The sequence below is a fragment of the Amblyomma maculatum genome, chromosome 6, assembly GCF_055883805.1.
Source record: "Amblyomma maculatum isolate TAMU_Amacu chromosome 6, ASM5588380v1, whole genome shotgun sequence".
Lineage (NCBI taxonomy): Eukaryota > Metazoa > Arthropoda > Arachnida > Ixodida > Ixodidae > Amblyomma > Amblyomma maculatum.
In genome coordinates, this window is record NC_139349.1 from 95448610 (window position 1) to 95470224 (window position 21615).

General features: G+C 47.7%; 1 protein-coding gene and 4 non-coding genes across 5 annotated transcripts in view; 4 read left to right on the forward strand and 1 right to left on the reverse strand.

Annotated features, from left to right (window-relative positions):
- Positions 1 to 21615, reverse strand: part of LOC146186337 (uncharacterized) — a 119891-nt gene that overhangs the window by 5082 nt on the left and 93194 nt on the right. The gene's annotated exons all lie outside the window — the stretch shown is intronic.
- On the forward strand, positions 2984 to 3055 carry TRNAT-UGU (transfer RNA threonine (anticodon UGU)). The gene has a single exon. It is a non-coding gene; the product is annotated as a tRNA-Thr (tRNA).
- TRNAT-UGU (transfer RNA threonine (anticodon UGU)) lies at positions 8312 to 8383 on the forward strand. The gene has a single exon. It is a non-coding gene; the product is annotated as a tRNA-Thr (tRNA).
- On the forward strand, positions 8536 to 8607 carry TRNAT-UGU (transfer RNA threonine (anticodon UGU)). The gene has a single exon. It is a non-coding gene; the product is annotated as a tRNA-Thr (tRNA).
- TRNAT-UGU (transfer RNA threonine (anticodon UGU)) lies at positions 8759 to 8830 on the forward strand. The gene has a single exon. It is a non-coding gene; the product is annotated as a tRNA-Thr (tRNA).

Here is a 21615-nt window from a genome sequence, read left to right on the forward strand (position 1 = left end):
GATCCGCGGGCTGGGTTGCAAGGACTGCAGCGCTTGCTGGAATGCGTTGGCGAGGACTCCTGCGAGGTTTTCGGCGTTTGCCGCTGCCTCGCTCTCGGGTGCCGCGACGAGATCGTCGGAGGGGTTGGCGCGGCCCCTGTGCTGCCGTTTGGTAGCTGCGAGGGCGGACATGGCGTGCCTGGCGCTTCTCCCCAATCCGTTCGCGCGTAGTGCAGAGGCGCGCCAACTCTTGAGGGTTGCATTTCGCGGCGTCTGCCGGAATCTGCCTGCGGGCGTCGTGTTTCGCTGGCCGCTCCTGCAGCGGCGAATTGTCCCGTCTGTAGAGTCTCGTTGGCGGCGAGCGAGCCGTGGGCCGGGCTTTCCCTGTACCCGGGGCTGAGCTCTGCGAGCCACGTCAGATCAGGCAGATTACTCTGCTGGTCTGGCATTGTGTCCGGCGGGAGCGAGTAGCTCAAGTGCTTCTGCACGAAAGAACCACGTTGGGGCGCCAGTTGTGGGGGTTCTTATTAAGCCGTCGAGCCTCTTCTGAGGTCTAGGCCGCAAACACAAAGCTCCCGCGATCACACACCACGTGCAGCCGTTCTCACGGCCGCAAAGTAGTAATGCAAAATACGACACAACACAGAACAGGACTTTGCCCGGAACCAGATGTTTATTGGGTCTTCCCAAAAAGAACGCTGGTGAAGGTCTTGCTGGAGACCCTATCCTTTTGGATGGGGCCTGACACTTCGAAGGGCAAGATGGCGACAACAAAGAAGTATAGCGGGGAGGTATTTACCTTGCGTCCTTCCGTTGTCGCGGCTCGCTGTCGTCTCCCCTCGGCGGTAGCCGGTTCCCGCCGATCTCGGCGCATCTTACCCTTTGTCCTTTTTCGGCCAATGAGCGTCGCGTCTGCGACGCCTAGCGGTGCGCTCCTGCGCCCGGCGAGGGAAGAGGGAAACGCGGCGCTATCGAGAAACCTGTTTGGGTTACTCCCGGAAGAGAAGGAATACTTTTGTCCCCTTCATCCTCCGCGGCGCGCGGCGTTTCGGAGGGATGCGTGGTTCTCCACGATCGCTACAATATATAATATAAGCGATGGCTCTTTCTCCTATTGGCTTAGTTTTGAGCAGCACGAATACCAATAGTTCGCACTTAATAGGCAATCCAGTCGCTTAGGGTAACAAACTGGATCCCAAGGGAAGGAAAGCGTAGCAGGGTGCGGCAGAAAATTAGGTGGGCGGATGAGATTAAGAAGTTCGCAGGGGTCAAGTGGATGCAGCTAGCACAGAACCGGGTTAAGTGGAGAAATATGGGAGAGGCCTTCGCCCTGCAGTGGGTATAGTCAGGCTGATGATGATGATGATGAATAGGCAAAATTTGAAATAAAAAACGATACAAAAATATTTATGGTTGTGCAATCACTGAAGGAAGTTTCTAGAGGCATTTCGGGAAACAAAAACCATTTATTAGCAACGTCTGCTTTTGCGCCTTCGCTACTATGGCTTTCGCGGTCTATGTACGCACCTTCAGATGACGATGATGACGAAAAAGAAACATTGCAGTAACGCCACCCCACGTACTCGAGAAAAATCGATTGTCCGGCAACAAGTAGCACACCGGCCAATGATTCTTAGCGCGCCCATGGTGGCTGAAGTGCAGCGCCCTCAGCTTTCCCTTTAGTTAGTGTGAGGAACTCTATGGTCTTACCCACCGGACGCTGTGACGTCACACCCCTCGTGACACACGGGCTGGCAGGAGCGGCCAATTTGGGTCTCCTTTCACATGGAACGGTTAGGTCCGAATAAGCTTGCTAGTACCTGGGCATTCACGTTACCCCTATAGGCCACTAAGGCACGTTGATACGGCTTGGTTAAAGCGAGGCTTTATATGTGCGCTGAGGAAGAAGAAAAATAAGAAAAGAACGCTCGGTCAACCGCAGCTAATGCTTTTGCTCAATATTTGGTTCAGCAGCGTTGAACCCTTGTAATTTTTTTTTCGGCTGTCGTTTTTTCACGTTGAAGTAGGTATCGCTGCGCGTGCGGTATAATGCTGAGTAGTGACTGGCAACGCAGCATGCTAAGCGTGCCCTTCCCTAATGTCTGCTCTGATGGAAGCGGCTGTAACAAGCGCCGCTATAGATTTGTGTGCACTTAGACCTCCACAAAGCATTAGATAAAGTGGTACGTGAAATATTGTTCTCAGTATAACTATTTTCTCTGTGAAAAGGGGGAAAATAATGCATATCAGATCGTCCGCTGTCTTTATTTTTTCAATTGCATACCGGCATTCTTCCGTTGAACCATGGCTGGAAAGCAAAGGCCTTTTAATGCCTTTGTCTGCTCACTGTTTATTTTTGTAAAAAAACTGGAATCTATAGAGTATATTTTCCTTGATTGTAACGATGCGGTTTTTTTTTTGTGTGTGTGGGGGACGTGCTATAACGTACTATCAAAAACGACTTACCAATAACTCCGTTTGGCATACGCTACCTTCCATGCGCCCAGCCAGGAGAAGTGCCGAGTGATTTATTACTGGCCTTGTGTACGCGAATGGATGTTTGCCATGAGCATGTTGTTGTACACCCAGCCTATCAGTATTTTGTAGAAAGTGTAATGTACACGCGTGATGTTTTCGAAGGACAATCTGAACCCCCGAATAGCTGCCTGTCTTGGACAAGCTCACGTCACTTAATCCATTTTATCACAAGAAACCTGTCAGAAAGCAACTTGTGTTTTTATTTCCGTGCGACTTCTCATCGTTCCTTGTTGTTGCCAACTCGGTAATAAACAACAAAAAAGCTGCTATAGCTCAGTGGCAGAGCGCTGTTTTTGTAAACCAGCGGTCGTGAGTTCGATCCTCAGTGACGGCTGCTTTTTCTTTTTCGGCTGGCCTTTTGTCACGTTGAAGTATGTATCACTGTCTGCGCGTGCGGTATAGTGCTGAATAGTGACGCGCGTGCCCTTTCCTAATGTCTGCTCCGACGAGAGTGGTGGTACCGAGCGCCGCTATAGCTCAGTGGCAGAGCGCTGGTCTTGTAAACCAGTGGTCGTGATTTCGATCCTCACTGGCGGCTGCTTTTTCTTTTTCGGCTGGCCTTTTGTCACGTTGAAGTATGTATCGCTGTCTGCGCGTGCGGTATAGTGCCGAATAGTGACTCGAGACACAGCCTGCTACGCGCGTGCCCTTTCCTAATGTCTGCTCCGATGAGAGTGGTGGTAACGAGCGCCGCTATAGCTCAGTGGCATTCTACTTCCGGCCACCGGCGTGTACGGAAGCAGAATCATGAGCTCCGGCGGAGCGGCGATTGCGGCCCAGGCTGGCCGCGGTAACAGGCTTAACTCAAACGATGATAAGGAATATCAGCTCATTTTGCCGCATCTGCCCACCGGATGTGTTGTTTTCAACACAGTTTTTTTGCACGGCGACGTACGAGTGCGACCCTTCAGGGTTGAAGATTTTCGGGACGCCCTGGCCAAGACTGGTACGCTCCCAGACGTGGTGGCCTTGGGGGCTTACCAAATAAACCATGTCTGGGCGGTGACTTTGAGCAGCACTGAAGCAACCAAGCAGCTGGTAGCCTTCAAGGAGCTTCAAATGAAAGGTCGACGGTGCATCATCATTGACCCGGAGGATCAACAGGTGAAGCTACGGCTCCACTGGATGTTGCATGGCGTGGCGGATGAGGATATCCGAACTGCTTTTGCGGCATTCGGTGAGGTGACCGAAGTGACCCGTGAGCGGTGGCGAGTCCAGGGCGTGCACGAAAAGGGCTCCACAACGCGAACCGTGCTCCTGAAGTTGAAGCCCGGGATTAAGATAGATGACCTGCCTCACCAGATAAGAGTAGCAGGGGAGTTGGCCCTTGTTGTGGTGCCTGGGCGGCCAATGCAGTGCCGGCGCTGCCGCGGGACCGGTCATGTGCGCCGGGAATGTAAGATTCCGCGTTGCTCTACATGTAAGCGCTTTGGCCACGCCGAGGAAGATTGCGTGCGAACGTATGCAGTGGCTACTGCACCAACAGCGAGGGCGGACATGACTGAGCACCAAATGGATGTGGCAGAGACAGAAGAGGCCGCAAAAGGGGTCGGAGAAGCTGAAAAGCTAGCAGCAACGACAAGCATGTTAGTGCCCCCTGGGGGTGGTGACGAGATACTCAGTAGGCCAGACAAGGAAGTCACACTACCGAGCAACGGACCGTCACAGGAAGAAAGGGTGAGCGATGCCGAGAGCTCAAAAACTGAACTTCAGGAGTCTGCGGGCCGACAGGAAACCCTTGAAAAGAGCAGCGGCCGAGCGACCAACGTCCAAGGCCCTGCGAAGCGTGCCCACGACGAGAGCACAAGTGAGACAAGCAAGGCAGAGGCTGCTAGCAACGACGAGCCGCCGATAAAAACGCCAATAGGGAGGAGGGCGACCTTCAAACCGAGACCGAATGTCTCGGCGGACAGGAGAGCTGCCGAAAAGCCGCCCCTGTCACAAGGTCTGCCAGTCCAACCTCATGGCTCCGGCGTCAACGAAAGCGTCTAGCGCCATGCTAGACGTGAAAGGTATGCACCATGCTCTTGGCCTCTTTTCACTCTAAGAAAATGGCTTATGAACTGTCACTAAAGATTGCAACCCTTAACGTGAGAGGTATAGCAGCGAAAAGGAAGCAGAGCCAAGTCCTGCGCCTTTTAAATGAAAATGACATCGATATACTTGGAGTTCAAGAGACAAAAGTCGAGGGTGAACAAGAGACCGAGAGCATGGTGCAACGTTTCACGTCGCTGTTTTACGCAGTTGTCAGCCATGCAGTCGGTACTTCTGCTGGATGCGTCCTGTTTGTGAAGAAGTTGCCGGGTCTTGTAGTGCAGTCGCATGCTTCTTTTCCGTCGGGTCGGGGTGTGGTCCTCGATTTTAGTTTTTGCTCAGCTGAGTGGCGTGCTGTTTATATATATGCACCGACGGTAGTTTATGAGAGGGCTGCTTTGTTTGATTTTGTTTAAGGGTATTTAAACACGGATAAGCAACTTGTCTTTCTGGGAGATTTAAATTGTGTACTGAGCTCCGGTGACAAAACTAGCCATCGTACATTTAGGGATCGTAGCACAGAGGTACTGCCACGCTTGATTGACGAGTTTGCACTGGAAGACGTTGCAGAGTGTTTCACGAGCGAGCGACGGGTTCAGTATACTCATTTTCAGGGTGCTAGCCACGCCCGCCTTGACAGGATTTATGTGTCCGCAGAACTGGCCCCAAAATGCCAGGATTATTATGTTTTGGCGGTAACGTACTCAGATCACTGCATGGTTCAGTGTACAATTGGAACAAGAAAGGGGGGCAGCGGTTTTAATTGGGAATTGTGGAAATTAAATAATAAACTGCTGAATGACGAGCAATTCACCAGACTAGTAGAAGAAAAAATTGGTAAGATTTGTCAGGAGAACACCCACGAACTGGGTCAAGAATGGGAACTGTGTAAGCAACAAATTAAAATCAGTTATAGAAAAAGCCAGCTGCATACGGTTTCAAGAAACACAAAATGAAATGCATTTAAGATCTTTGCTAGATAAATTGTTAGCCCTGGAGTGTAACACGCCAGCGTTATACATTGACGACGTTAGAAAAATAAAACAGACTTCAACTGAATGACGAAGACCGTTATCGCAGAGCATGGGTGCGTGCGAGAGCGGAAAAAATGGCCATGGATGAGACGCCGACAAAAAGATCGTTGGGAATAGAAAAAGCAAATGCAAGGCGATATCACGTGGCAGGGGTAGATATGGGCAGGACGCACAGAAACCGATAACGAAGGAATCGCGAAAGCTTTCCGGGAGTATTATGAAGAGCTATTTTCGTCCCGAGAAGTTTATTTGGACCGTTTTAAAGAATCCTTTCTTGACGCGATTCCAAAAATTGATGACGAACAAAAAGAAAGACTGGAGCGGCCAATAAGCGAAAAGAAGTGCAGCAGGCAATAGAAAATTTAAACCCAGGGAAATCACCCGGGCCTGATGGTCTGAGTGCGGCTTTTTATAAAGCGTTCAAGGAACAGCTATCTCCTTTGTTGTGTGCCTTGTTTAATGGAGCGTATGAACTGAAGGCACTGCCTGCGTCTTTCGGATCGTCGCACACAGTACTTATTCCGAAAACTGACCAACCAGATAAGCTTAGGCAGTTGTCGTCTTACAGGCCCATTGCTTTGACAAACGTTGATTACAAGATTTATATGAAGGTGCTTGCTGGCAGACAACAAACGGTTATATGCGAACTAGTGGGCCCTCACCAAACGTGCGGTATCAAAGAGCGATCTATCTATCAGAACATTCACAAAGCGAGAAGTGTGCTCGAATGCTGCAATGCAACTCATGCATGTGTTGCGTCACTGCAGTTTGGCTTGGAGAAAGCTTTTGATTGTGTGGCACATACTATTCTGTTCAGTATATTAGACTATGTCAATGTCGGCTCTATTATTCGAGAGGGAGTGGCCTTGGCGTACCGTAACTGCACTACGAGATTAATTGTCAATAAGTCACTGGGGGCCCCCATCAACGCACGACGTTCGGTGCGCCAAGGTTGCCCCCTCAGCCCTCTTTTGTTCGGCATTTATATTGAAACATTGTGTTTAAGCATCCTACAAAACAATGACATTGATGGTTTTCGACTGCAGGAGTCTGAAGTCAAATTACTGGCTTACGCAGACGACGTTGCGGTTTTTTGTGTAAATAAGGAGAGTATAAAGAGGACAGTGGATGTGGTAAAACATTTTAACAAAGTCACAGGGAGTAAAGTTAACTGGGGTAAGTGCCTGGGATTTTGGCACGGAGAATGGCAGCTGACCCCCGACAATTTCGCTAATGTGTCGTGGGTTACAACGCCTGCAAAGTACCTGGGTGTTCCCTTGGAATTTTACAAGGAAAGCGAGCCATACTGGCTAGAGCAGGTCAAAGAAACCCGTGAAAAAGCGGAGAAATGGAAAAGCGCTCAATTATTAATATTTGCAAGAGCCGCAGTTTGCAACCTGTTTTTAATTAGTAAGTTATGGTATGTAATGCAAGTGTTGCATTGCTCCCGTGTAAATGTGCAAAAATTCCATCGAGTTTTTGCGGTGTTTGTTTGGGCCTCGAGTTGAGAGAGGTGCAGTCGGACAAATTTGTTCCGGCAGGTGAAGCATGGGGGGCTTGGTCTCGGTCATTTGTTTGTGCGACAAATTGTCAACCGGTTTATGTTTTTTAGGGAGGCCAGCGATCGGGTGGTCAGGCCAGGGTGGTCGAGCGTTGCCTGATTTCGTACTTTATACTCAATGTATGCCGGGTTCTCTTTTCGGATTCTTTAGGGAAATTGTTTTGAGTGTGAAATTCTTAAGCGCACGTTTTTCGAAATAGTATTTAAGTAATGTTAACAGGAGAACATTATACAAGGATGTTTGTGAAGGGGTGTTCCCGGTGCCCTTGTACCGAGTTTTATACTATGGAGGCACATGAAGCAATGTATTAAAACGCGTAAAGAAAATGCAAGTCGCTACGGGAGCTAAAACGTTTTTCTTTATGCTACATACCGGTACTTTGAGTGTAAAATCATTTATGGAGGAAAAGGGTATGTTCCTACCGTGGGGGGCCCAATGTCTCATCTGCAAACAGCCAGAGACAATAGATCACGTGTTTTTGCATTGCTGGGAGGGGGTATATTTGTGGGATGTTCTGCAAAGGACAATAAAAAAAAACAGTTGCCACTTGATTCCCATGGCATTAGGTATTTGCCATTGGATAACCACGATGATATGCCGTTAGACCAGGTTATGTTAACGTGCCTCCACAGTATATGGCGCGCACGAATGGCTGGTTATCACTGCGATCCAGATGCACGGCCAGCCCGCATGTATTTCCGTGAAAGTGTGCAGCGATGGCTCGACGTGCTTAAATTGCAATCATGTGCTCCTGAGTGACTGTCAAAGCTGGAACCTTTGACGGTGCTCAAGGAATTTTAACATGACAATGCCTGCCCCTCAGTGGGTGTTAGGCAACGCGAACTAGCTTTGTGTACATATATTATTCCTTTGTTCCTGTTGTTTGGAGTTCCAGTGCGGTGTATTTGTGTCAAAGTCAGGCAATAAATAAATAAAAAAAAAAGCTATAGCTCAGTGGCAAAGCGCTGGTCTTGTAAACCAGCGGCCGTGAGTTCGATCCTCACTGGCGGCTGCTTTTTTCTTTTTCGGCTGGCCTTTTGTCACGTTGAAGTATGCATCGCTGTCTACGCGTGCGGTATAGTGCCAAATGGTGACTCGCGACACAGCCTGATACGCGCGTGCCCTTCCCTAATGTCGGCTCCGATGAGAGCGGTGGTAACGAGCGCCGCTATAGCTCAGTGGCAGAGCGCTGGTCTTGTAAACCAGCGGTCGTGAGTTCGATCCTCACTGGTGGCTGCTTTTTTCTTTTTTGGCTGGCCTTTTGTCACGTTGAAGTATGTATCGCTGTCTGCGCGTGCGGTGTAATGCCGAATAGTAACCCGCGACGCAGCCTGCTACGCGCGTGCCCTTCCCTAATGTCTGCTCCGATAAGAGCGGTGGTAACGATCGCCGCTATAGCTCAGTGGCAGAGCGCTGGTCTTGTAAACCAGCGGTCGTGAGTTCGATCCTCACTGGCGGCTGCTTTTTCTTCTTCGGCTGGCCTTTTGTCACGTTGAAGTATGTATCGCTGTCTGCGCGTGCGGTATTGTGCCGAATAGTGACTCGCGACACAGCCTGCTACGCGCGTGCCCTTCCCTAATGTCTGCTCCGATGAGAGTGGTGGTAACGAGCGCCGCTAGAGCTCAGTGGCAAAGCGCTGGTCTTGTAAACCAGAGGTCGTGAGTTCGATCCTCACTGGCGGCTGCTTTTTCTTTTCGGTTGGCCTTTTGTCTCGTTGAAGTATGTATCGCTGTCTGCGCGTGCGGTATAGTGCCGAATAGTGACTCGCGACACAGCCTGCTACGCGCGTGCCCTTCCCTAATGTCTGCTCCGATGAGAGTGGTGGTAACGAGCGCCGCTATAGCTCAGTGGTGCCAAGTAAGGCTCGTGCGGGCAGTGCCCAATTCGTTGCCTCTACGAGAAATGTGCGAGGGTGAATTTAGAAGTTTTATTGCGAAAGCAATACTGCTCTAGGTTTCGAGCCTTCAGCGTAGCACGGCGGTAGCCACGTCTTACCCTCGTGACACTAGGATGAGAGCTGGGCTACCACCTCAAGCGGTAGGCGTAGCGCGGCGGTAGCCACGATTTACCCACTTGACGCTGTGACGTCATACCCCACGTGACACAAAAGCGAGTGATGGGCTCCCAACTCTAGCGGTCGGCGTGGCGCGGTCAGAGCAGCGGCTCAGTTGGCAGGAGCTGCCAACTTGGGTCTCTCGTTTCACATGGGACGGTTATGTCAGAATCAGCCTGCTAGGACCCTGGCATTCGCATTTCCCCTATAGGCCACTAAGGCTTGTTCATACGGCTTGGCTAAAGCGTGGCTTTATATGCGCGCTTAGAAGAGCAAAAAGAGAAGAAGAAGAACGCTCGGTCACCCGCAGTCAATGATTTCGCTCAATATTTGGTTTGGTTTGGTTTTGGGGTTTAACGTCCCAAAGCGACTCAGGCTATGAGAGACGCTGTAGCGGAGGACTCCGGAAATTTCGACCACCTGGGGTTCTTTAACGTGCACTCACATCGCTCAATATTTGGTTCAGCAGCGTTGACCCTTGTAATTTTTTTTTTTCAAGAAATAATGAGCTGTTTCCGAATTTTGACAGCTCGTTTTTCGGCAGAATAATTGAGTTCAGTCAAGGAGAAGAAACTGTACAACGATATTTGTGACTACCTTTTTCCTCTTCCTGTGTACAGAGCCTTGTGCAGCGAAAGTCTAGGTCAAGACGGATTAAAACACGTGGAGAGAATGCCAGTTTCACCAGTGGTAAAAACGTTTTTCTTTAAACTACGTACAGGTACGTTATCGGTGAAAACGTTTTTTGAAGACAATAGTTTTTATCTGCATTGGGTATTTTCTTATATGTAAACAACCAGAGACAATATACCATGTCATATTTTTCTGCACTGCTGGGAGGGGGTTTATTTTTGTTACATGTTACAAAGGACACTTAAAAAAGAGTTACCTTTAGATCTACACGGAATCAAGTTCCTGCCGGCATATAATGAAGTTGATGTAGCTCTTGACACTGTAATGTTACTAGGATTGCACAGTCCTTGGCGATCACGAATGGTGGGCTTCCACGTTGACCCTGAAGGCTCTACTTGCAAGGCTGCAAGGCTCTACTTTCGCGAGTGTATGTAAGCCTTTGTTGAAATGCACAAAGCGATGAGTGCAGTCCCAGCATGGGTGGTGAAAGTTGAACCTTTGATAGAGCTGAAAGAATTTTAACTCGACAACGACAATCCCAATAGGGTTCACGGCTTTTTTTATCGGTGTCATATTTATGTGAACATTTCGAGTTGGAGTGTTCAGATCAATTTATTGTATGTAAAACTTGGTTCTGTGTATGACATCCGGCAATAAAGAAAAAAATAGCTACGTTGCGAGTGTTATTAAAGTTTTCAAGGCACAAGACAAAGTACCTAAGTGGCTACCGAGAATAGAAGTGTTGCTGCAAATTCCTGATTTGTAATTGATCACGCAACCCAAATAGCGTGGTTTTATACCATGTTGTGTGTTTGTCGCGCAATATTCTCTCTCTCTCTCTGTGTAGAGTAATGTTCTTTACGTGTAAAATCTGATAATAAATTTGCCAATAAAGAAAAAAACATAGCTCAGTATGGTATTTATTACATGTGTTATGTTATGAGTAGCGTGTGCTACGTGAGCGCTCGATGTTGATGCAAGGGTTTGTTCTCGAGCAGCCGTAGTGGATCGCCGAGTACGGAAGCGACGGCGTCGTGCCCGCGGAGCATGATCAGCAGAGGGCGATCGCTCACGCGTGGGTGTGTTTTTTCCGAAGTAAAGCGAATCCTTGCTTTTTTTTTTTTTCCTGAGCAATGTTTTCCTTTAGTGGTGTTATGAACTGGCTCGCTGCAGCGTCTAGAATCGATGGTGGTGTGGCGACAGGGCATTCGACGTCAGCAGAGCGGACCAACGCAATCCTTTGCGTACAGTAGAACTCCGTACAGTACAGCTAGACAAAGCGGCTGGTTGCGGCTGAGACTCGTCAGACTGAGGTGTCTCCTGTTCCTGAATTTGTCGGCTGGGACAGTTAAGTGCGGCCAGTGGTTTTACATAAGACGCAAAGCGGATTCGTTCACCGCACTAGCACCTAGAACGAGAAGAAATAGAATGACAAATAGTGCGAAATTACAACTAGTTTTTAATGGTAGAAACAAGTCAAGTTCTTTTACACACTGAAACGTGATCGTCATCAGTGCAACATAAGGAAACGAGGGAACACGCAGAAAACAATCATCATAGGCACCAAAGAAATTCTGCTGTACGCACTCCTAGAGATAGCTTAAGCAGGTGAACTTCTTTCTCAGACAACGACAGTCATACATTGCTCATACACATTTCGGCACCGGCAGATTTGATTTCAAGCGCTTCTGCAACTTCTCTTTCTGTTTTGTTGTTAGAATTCGAGATTATTGCGATTCTTTTGAATTGAGGCTGGCATTTGCAGTGCTGAAAATGCGTCGCCAGCTTTGTGTGATGGGGTTAATTGTTACAATTGTTACAATCTAAGTGAGCATGCCGACAATTGTAACTCGATCACGCATCCAGAAAGATATATATATATATATATATATATATATATATATATATATATATATATATATATATATCCCAAACCAAAACACGCAGTGTAGCAAGCACCAGGCCCCAACCAATGGATAGCTGACAATGGAAAAAAGGAAAAGACTGAGAAGAAAAAATATAAAGAGACAGTCTTAGCTGCCTTATATATATATATATATATATATATATATATATATATATATATATATATATATATATATATATATATATATATATATATAGATATAGATATATAGATATAGATATAGATATATGTTTACTTGGATAATTATGCAAGTAAACAATAAAAAAATACATAAAGTACCATTCCTAACGCTTTCCTTGGCCTCGCCGACTGTTGGCTTCTTTCTTTCATATATACATATCTATATATATATAAAGGCAGCTAAGACTGTCTCTTTATACTTTTCTTCTCAGTCTTTTCCTTTTTTCCATTGTCAGCTATCCATTGGTTGGGGCCTGGTGCTTGCTACACTGCGTGTTTTGGTTGTGCTTTGGGCTGATCCTCGTGCTTTATCAGAATACTTCGTGTTTAAAGTCGGTTCTAATCATTTTTTTCTTTATGTGGTAATGCTTATTGTTATTTGTGCATTTTAGCACGGCCAGGACTTTAGTGTTGTTCCGGTGTCACCAAAATAAGAACCGATCGATTCATCAATCAACTGACCAGCGCACCGGTAACCTATACCGACTGAACAAACCAACGATTTACCGCGACGGTCAGACTGGCACACCGGCCGACCGACTGATTTATTTTAGGATTTAAATAAAGCTGAGGTATTTATTATGATGTTTTGTTAAAGATGTTTTGTCTGGATCATAGTTTCCGTGTTTACATTTTATTTATTCTTGTACCAATAATGCGCTAATTTCTGTAATTTGTGCATTTTTTGTTTGAAGTTCCTGTTTATTTAGAATTTATTTGCACTGTTTCTTGTTAGTATTCTATTATAGTTTTTCTCTGCACGCCTGTATATTCTTCTTTTCACTGCCTAGTATATTACCTGCTAATCTTATCCATTCTGTCATAGGAGGTCCCCCGGACAGTTTATACTTCGGGACCTCCTTCTGTAATACTAATAATCCATGTACATGTACAGTCTTGGTCAAAAGTCCTGAAGCCGAAGGATTTTCATCTCGGCTGCAAAATGGAGCCGTCACGTCATCATTAAGGGCCAAAGGTCATTTATAATGCCAGCAAATGCTACCTTATCATAATAAGAAACTCTCAGATAGCTTTTCAGGGCCATTTAATCTTCAATGGCGCTCTGGCGGCTTCATTTTGAGGATGAGATAAAAGTTCCTTGGCTTCAAAACTTTTGACCGAGGCTGTACCTCACAGTGTAAATAAAGATGATGATGATGACGTATAAAATCAAGAATTCATATCCATATGCTTCAATATTATAGTATTTGCATTCTACGATACCTTCGTTAATGGCACTTGATGAGGATGACGACACAAATGCACAGAAGTGCGGAATTGTCATTAGTGCTTGTCTGGTGCCATATTCAAAAAAAAGAAAATTATTGTATCATAGTTTCCTTCGTGGTGCCACATATAATCTGGAACATCAAATATTCTAAGGTGCGAATAGTGATTACAACTTACATTACAAACGGTTCTGACGAATAATATAATCTAATCTACACGCGTGCCGCATGGCAGCAAATAATCTGCAGGCGCGATTGGTACCTTTTTTTACTTGACATGTACTCTGAAGATATATAAAAAAAAGGCTTTTCACGGTATTAAACGCTAGGCTTCAAATTCTTCTATATCTCTTAAGGAAACAGCTGCTTTTTAACGAGACAGCAGTCTACGTAAGCACTTCCCCAAGATATATTGCGCTCTAAAGGCTGTTGCTTTTAAACTGAATACATAACCACGCCTCCGACGTGCGCGCACTTTACTGACACGTCACTGAAGCAAAGGTTGACACTGCACCAGCAGGTTGTATCAAACGTACGAGGACAGTATTTCAAAATTTTTCGCCTTTATTTGACGAAACCGCAATGAGGGCACAGCTTTTAACAATTATTCTTCTCGTTACAGCAGGTAAGCAATGTTTCTGAAACTATTATGTTATACGTATACATGCGTTATTGTCTTTTCCATCTGCTGCTGCTGCTCGAGGTCACTTTGCTTTATGCAAGAGATTTTGTACACTACTATTGTTCAAGGCACCGCCGCAGAAGTTTTCTTGCGGTAGAGAAGTGTCCGCAGCAGTGTGCATTTGCCATCAATGAGCCGCGATTGCTAGACAGCGATTGTGGTATATATGTTGTAATTGGTCAAGGAAAACTTGCTTGTACACCAGTGCTATTAATTTGCCTTCCATTATTATTTGCGAAATTGAAGCCGATTTCCTGCCTCAGCTAGAGTTGTACTATTCTAGCCCGGCTGACACATGTAAGAAGACCGCAGCCGGAAGTGGAATGGTCGGTTCCCTTCCTGTGTTTTTCAGCATACCGCATGGCAAAAGCGGTCGTGCTTTATTCCACGTTTCAAAGCTTTGGTTAGACATGCGATGCTCTCGTTATTCTACAAGATACGTGTGACCGCAATGCAGTGTGCGATGATGCAAAAGCCGGATTAGCTCAAGCACGCATTGTATTTGTGCAAAATGTTCAGTATGCTGCTCTACGTTGAGCAATATCCGGTGACATTTGAATTCAGCTTTTATTTCCGAATGCGGCCGACGAACGCATGAAGATGTCGCACTAGGTATTGCTAAGCGTGACTTCACGGTTGTGAGCCTTCCATGGACCTCCTTCTCTCACATGTACATAGCATCGTCATCATCCCGCGACGCCACCGGCGGCATGCACCTCGGTTCGCAATCAGTATAAAACTAGTTGTGGTTTAACTCTGGTTAACCCTAGTTGAATTTCTAAAGCAACGGCGGAAACTTCTTTTACCTGCTACATTATTCCAGTATCACGCCCTATCAGTATAAGGTGCTACATTATTGGAGACACCTAAGCTCATCCTTTAAGAGTATGACGCGAGAGCGTAAGCTACCAGTCGTCGTCGACGTCATCGTCTTCTTCTTATTCTTATTCTTCTCCTCATTCTCGGCTGTTGAAGGTCAAGCGTGGCCTCCCCCGGGACCACGCGACGGCTCGAAACCTGGCGCAGTGTTGCTATCGCAATAAAACGCCGGACACGGTACCTCTCGCCTTGGCGTCTCGACCTGGCCTTCTTTCACACGGTATTCATCTCTCGGAAGCACACTGCAGCCTATATTGCTAGAATTGTACAGCAGATAGTACTTTCACGTCTTATGTATATATATATATATATATATATATATATATATATATATATATATATATATAACATGTGAAGGTACCAACTGCTGTACAATTATTTTGTTATTTTTGCTTTTTTATTTAGTTATTTTGTCGACAGTGTCGTAACGTTCTACTTTACTCAGTAAACATGTATATATATATATGATTTGGTTTGTGGTTTCTGGGGTTTAACGTCCCAAAGCGACTCAGACTATTAGAGACGCCGTAGTGGAGAACTCCGGAAATTTCGACCACCTGGGGCTCCTTACCGTGCACTGACATCGCACAGCGCACGGGCGCCTTGCTTTTCGCCTCCAGCGAAATGCGGCCGCCGAGGCCTGGATTCGATCCCGCAACCTTAGGAACAGTATTCGAGCGCCATGTACATATATATATATATATATATATATATATATATATATATATATATATATATATATTGTGACCCTTCTGTGGACCTTCTTTCATTTGTACATGCCATGATCTTCTTTCATTTGTACATACCATCATCATCGTCCCGCGGCGCCAGCTCCGGCGCGCGCCTGGGTTCGTGATCGGATTAAAACGCTAGACAAGGCTTCGCTGTCCTTGCCGTCACGACCTCGCCGTCTCGACCTAGCCTTCTTTTACAAGTGGTGGAGGTGAAATTTGACCCCCTTGCTGCCTTGGGCCCTGCCTCTCGCTGGAGCTACGTTCCGGTCGCCGTTTAGCAACTGCCACCATCGCTATGTCTACCGACAGTACCCACGAACAGGCCGGACCCTCTACCTCAGCTGCACCACCCCCTCCGACTGTGCCCACATGACAGCGCGACCCGCCGCTGTTCGCTGGTCGTCGCGATGAAAACGTTGATGACTGGCTGGACACCTATGAACGCTACAGTGCCTACAACCGGTGGGACGATGCTCTGAAATTTCTCAACATCTCTTTCTACCTTACTGAGGTCGCCAGGACTTGGTTCATCAACCGCGAGCCCCACACAACTAACTGTACCACCTTCAAACAGCAGTTCCGACAGTACATCGCCGACCCGGCAGTTCGGACTGAGATCGCGAAGACCAAGCTCGCTTCACGCCTTCAAGGTCCTGATGAGTCATATGCGTTTTACATAGAGGCCATACTTGCACTCTGCCGGCGTATTAGTCCCACCATGGCGGAACCTGAACGAGTACACCACGTCTTGAAAGGAATCAATTCTACGGCGTATAACATCCTAGTTGCTCAAAATCCTTCAACTATTGATTCCATTATTACGACCTGCCAACGCATCGACCAGCTGCAGTCCTCCCGATTGCAGCCCGCCAACGCTACTGGCCCGACCTATGCTGATCTCGACCTGCGGGCACTTATTCGAGCCATCATCCGCGAGGAGCTCCAGGCCCTCAAGCCTGTCTGTCGACACGGGTGCGGTCACTCTTCCGCAACATCTAATGACGCCGGTCTCCGCAGCATCATCAAAGAAGAGCTGGCAACAATCACCGAACCTATGACATCTGGCCCTCCGGCACCCCGCTCAGTACCGACTTACGCGCACGTCGCAGCATCCCCCCCCCCCCTCCTTTAGTTCCCCCGCCTCGACCGGCACCAACCTACAGTCACGTCAATGCAATAGCGACGGCTCAACCTGCACCACCCTATTACGCACCTTGGCGCCCCTCCCGACCAATTTGCTATTACTGTGGCATTAGAGGACATATATCCCGCGTCTGTCGTCGCCGCCTCTAGAACGAGCGCCGTGGTTACGATACCTTTGAAAGTGACATCCCTTCAACGTCATATTATCAACGCCGGTTTATTCCAAGCCCACCTCGAAGATCATCCCCACCTCCAGAATCCTCGTCTGAGCCTCGTGGAACCCATTCATCCCGACGTCGGTCCCTATCCCCATACCGCCGCTCAGTTTCCCCTCTCCGCCCCGCAACAACTATCCCTGCCCGCCATCCGAAAAACTAAACGTTGCAGTTTCCGGAGGTCAAACTGCACTTTGCGAACTAACCAAAAGTCCTCCAAATCGCCCGTATAATGTGACTTCTGCTTTCGCTGAAGGATTACCGGTCGAAGCATTGATTGATACAGGAGCTGCAATTTCTGTCATTCACGCTGATTTGTGCTACCGTTTGCGAAAAGTGACGACACCATATGATGGGCCTGAACTCCGTGGAGCCAATGACGTCCCTTTGCGCCCTTTAGCAAAGTGCACCGTACGAATTGTTATTGACGGCGTCCGCCATCATGTGCAGTTTGCTGTGCTCTCACCATGTGCGCATCTGATGATCTTAGGATGGGATTTTTTGTCAACCGCTTCGGCGTTAATTTCATGTGGCGACCGTGTTATCCATATGACAGACAGCGATGTTTCATCTGAAGTTTCTGAACGACATCATCCCCTCGTTGCCGCCGCTGATACTGTTTTGCCTCCTCAGTGCGAAAAACTGCTTACCGTTGTTTCTGACCACATCACTGACGGGGACGTACTCATCGCACCATCTTATCGTCATCTTGCACGCGGTATCGCCTTCCCGTCTAGTCTTGTGAGGTTTTGCAACGGCTCAGCGACAGTAGCGACCACTAACACTTCACGTGAATCCCTCGTGCTCCCAAAAGGAACTTCTCTCCCCTGCATGGTGGATGTTCAAACTTTGTCCTTGATGGTGCTCACCGCCCCTCTGCCTCAGCGCAGTGTTTCGCCAGACGTCTCTCTTTCTGTTCTCACAAAGGCTATTAATCCTAACCTCACGCCGAACCAACGCCAAGAACTGCTGACATTGCTTCGACACCACCAAGCCATTTTTGATGCCACTTCCCCACCACTGGGACGGACTAGTGTTGCGCACCATCGCATCATTACTGAAGGTAACTCTATCGTTCGCCGACGGCCTTATCGGGTTTCCCTCTCTGAACGAAAAGTAATTGAAGAAAATGTAAATGACATGCTCCATCGCAATATTATTCGTCCCTCGACAAGCCCATGGTCCTCCCCAGTAGTGTTAGTTAAAAAAAAAGGACGCCTCGGTACGCTTTTGTGTTGATTACCGGGCACTCAACAAAATTACCCGCAAAGATGTATACCCAATGCCAAGAATTGATGACGCCCTTGACTCTCTCCAAGGCGCCGAATATTTCTCAACTTTGGACCTCCGCTCAGGTTATTGGCAAATACCTATGCACGAGGACGATAAAGAAAAAACCGCTTTCTCAACTCCCGATAGCCTTTACGAATTTAACGTTCCTTTCGGACTTTGTAACGCACCAGCGACATTTGAAAGAATGATCGATAGTGTGCTTCGTGGCCTAAAATGGAGAACCTGTTTATGTTACTTGGATGACATTGTCATCTTTTCGTCAACTTTTAACGACCATCTCACACGCCTGAATGAGGTCCTCACGTGTCTCGCTTCAGCGGGCCTTCAGCTCAACACCAAGAAGTGCCACTTTGTACAGAAGGAAATTAAAATATTGGGACATCTAGTCAGCCATGACGGCATTCGTCCAGACCCTGAAAAAATCATCGCTGTCTTGAACTTTGCTCGTCCGCAACGGATTACAGAATTGCGCAGTTTTCTCGGCCTGGCGTCTTATTTCCGGTGTTTTAAAAGGCATTTTGCAAGTACTGCTGATCCACTTCATAAACTACTTAAAGCACGCAGCCCTTTCGTGTGGACTGAACAGTGCGAAGCCGCTTTTAATAATCTGAAGCACGCCCTCACATCAGACCCTGTTCTTGGCCACTTCAGTGACAGCGCTCCAACCATCCTGCACACTGATGCTAGTGGTCTCGGTCTTGGAGCTGTACTCCTACAGCGCGATGCAACTTCGCGTGAGAAAGTGATTGCCTTCGCCAGTCGGACTATGACTCCAGCTGCGAAAAACTACACCATTACCGAGCAGGAGTGCCTTGCCGTCGTCTGGGCTGTCCAAAAATTTCGCCCTTACCTATATGGTCGGCATTTCACAGTTGTGACCGATCACCATGCTCTTTGCTGGTTGTCTTCGCTCAAAAATTTGACAGGCCGACTTGGCCGTTGGATTCTACGCCTGCAAGAATACAATTTCGACGTCACTTATAAATCGGGTCGCCAACACCATGACGCCGACGCTCTTTCTCGCTGTCCACTTTCGGAATCAGCTTGCTGTTTTTCTTCCCAATGCATTTCCACCTATGACCACAGCCGACCATCTCTTTTCCCGACGTATATCACAACAGTTTCATTTGACGGCTCTGAGAACAAACACGCTCTCCGCTCACAGCAATTAGCCGATGCCTACTGCCGACCCATCATCGACCGCCTTATTGGCGCTTCGGACCCACCCAATGCTCGGCTTCGCCGACAACTTCGCAATTTTAAGCTCGAAGATGGCATCCTACTCCGCTTCGTGTATTGCCCTGATGGAACTCGCTGGATCCCAGTCGTGCCGCGTGTGCTTCGCCCACGTATACTGGCGGCTCTCCACGATGACGCTACTGCAGGTCACCTTGGTGTTGACAAAACCTACGACCGCGTGAAAAAACGATTCTTTTGGCCTGGCCTATCTTCCTGCGTTGCCAAATACGTTGCATCCTGCCCTCTGTGCCAACGTCGCAAACGGCCGACGTCTTCGCCCGCTGGCCTTCTACAACCTGTTCCCTGCTCCGCCACGCCATTCGACGTAGTCGGCATCGACTTATATGGTCCCCTACCTTTCTCCGATGGGGGTAACCATTGGATTATAACAGCTGTCGACCACCTTACACGCTATGCTGAGACAGCACCTGTACCGACCGGTTCCGCTCAAGAAGTAGCAAATTTCTTGTTGCGATCAATTGTATTGCGTCATGGCGCTCCTCGGGTGCTCCTAAGTGACCGCGGGATGGCCTTCTTATCGGCAGTCGTTGCCGAAGTTCTTCACGCGTCATCCACCCTTCATAAGACAACCTCAAGCTACCATCCCCAGACTAACGGGCTGACTGAGCGATTTCACCGCACCTTATCGGATATGATCTCCATGTACATCACACCGGATCATCGAAATTAGGACACTATTCTACCATTCGTCACTTTCGCCTATAACACAGCAGTACAGCGGACTACCGGTTATTCTTCATTTTTCCTCGTTTATGGCCGTCCTCCCACTACAATTCTCGACGCTTCCTTCTTCTCTACGCCCGACAACTCCACATCAGTACCTACCCAGTTTTTATCTCGTGTGGCCAGATGCCGTCATCTTGCCCGCCTCAACACAGCAGCGTGCCAGGAAGACCGCAAGGGTCGCTACGATTCTACGCATCGCGTGGTCTCTTATCGTCCCGGTGACGAAGTATTGCTTTATACACCACTGCGCACCCCTGCCCTTAGTGACAAATTCCACCACCGCTACCTTGGTCCCTACGAGATCATCAGCCAAACTTCTCCAGTTAACTACAAAGTCACGCCTGTTGATCCCCCAGCCGATCGACGCCACCGTGGAACTGAAATTGTTCATGTTTCTCGCTTGAAACCGTTTGTGCGCCGCGGTACATCGGTTAATTAGGAGCGGCCAGGCTGGCCGCTTCCGACCCCCCGGGCAGATTGTGTGAGCCTTCTGTGGACCTTCTTTCATTTGTACATGCCATGATCTTCTTTCATTTGTACATACCATCATCATCATCCCGCGGCGCCGGCTCCGGCGCGCGCCTGGGTTCGTGATCGGATTAAAACGCTAGACAAGGCTTCGCTGTCCTTGCCGTCACGACTTCGCCGTCTCGACCTAGCCTTCTTTTACTATATATATATATATATAGGGGAAATGAGGGTGCTCGTTATAATATATGAAGGAAAGAAGCCAACAGTCGGCGAGGCCAAAGAAAGCGTTGGGGATGGTACTTTATGTCTTTTTTCTTTTAACGTTTACTTGGATAATCACAGAAGTTAGTAATGTAATCTGTTCAGGGGAAAGATAATTAAACACAAAGTAGAAGAAAAAACAACGTGCCGATGGTGGGAACCGAACCCACGACCTCCGAATATCGCGTCCGGTGCTCTTCCAACTGAGCTACATCGGCCGCTGTCCCCCTGTTTCTTGCTTGGGTATTTATGTTGTCTGTATACGTTTAATTATCTTTCCCCTAAACAGATTACATTACTAACTTCTGTGATTATCCAAGTAAACGTTAAAAAAAAGACAAAGTACCATGCCCAACGCTTTCCTTGGCCTCGCCGACTGTTGGCTTCTTTCCTTCATATATATATATATATATATATATACAAACATCCCAGCTCGCCTGTAGCTCTGACATTCTTCGGGCGTTGAGCCGCTGTATATGTAAAGTGTCAACGTCCCCAACCCATTATATAGCGATGTAGCGAATTTTATTAGCGACAAGCCTATCGGAACACATGGCAGCAGCGCATTGCGCTGTCTTCCATGTCTCAGAATAAGATAAATTGCTTTTGGAGCTTGCCCTTTGTCATCTTCGAAAGTTTACATGATTGGACTGTACACAATGAGCACATTAATTTTACTACGAATACCAGCGAAAGCAAAAGGCAGAAGACAAATAAAAGTATAAACAAAGCAGCACTCAGTGGCCTGACCTTTTCCGGCCTCCTATGCTGCCTGGTTGGCT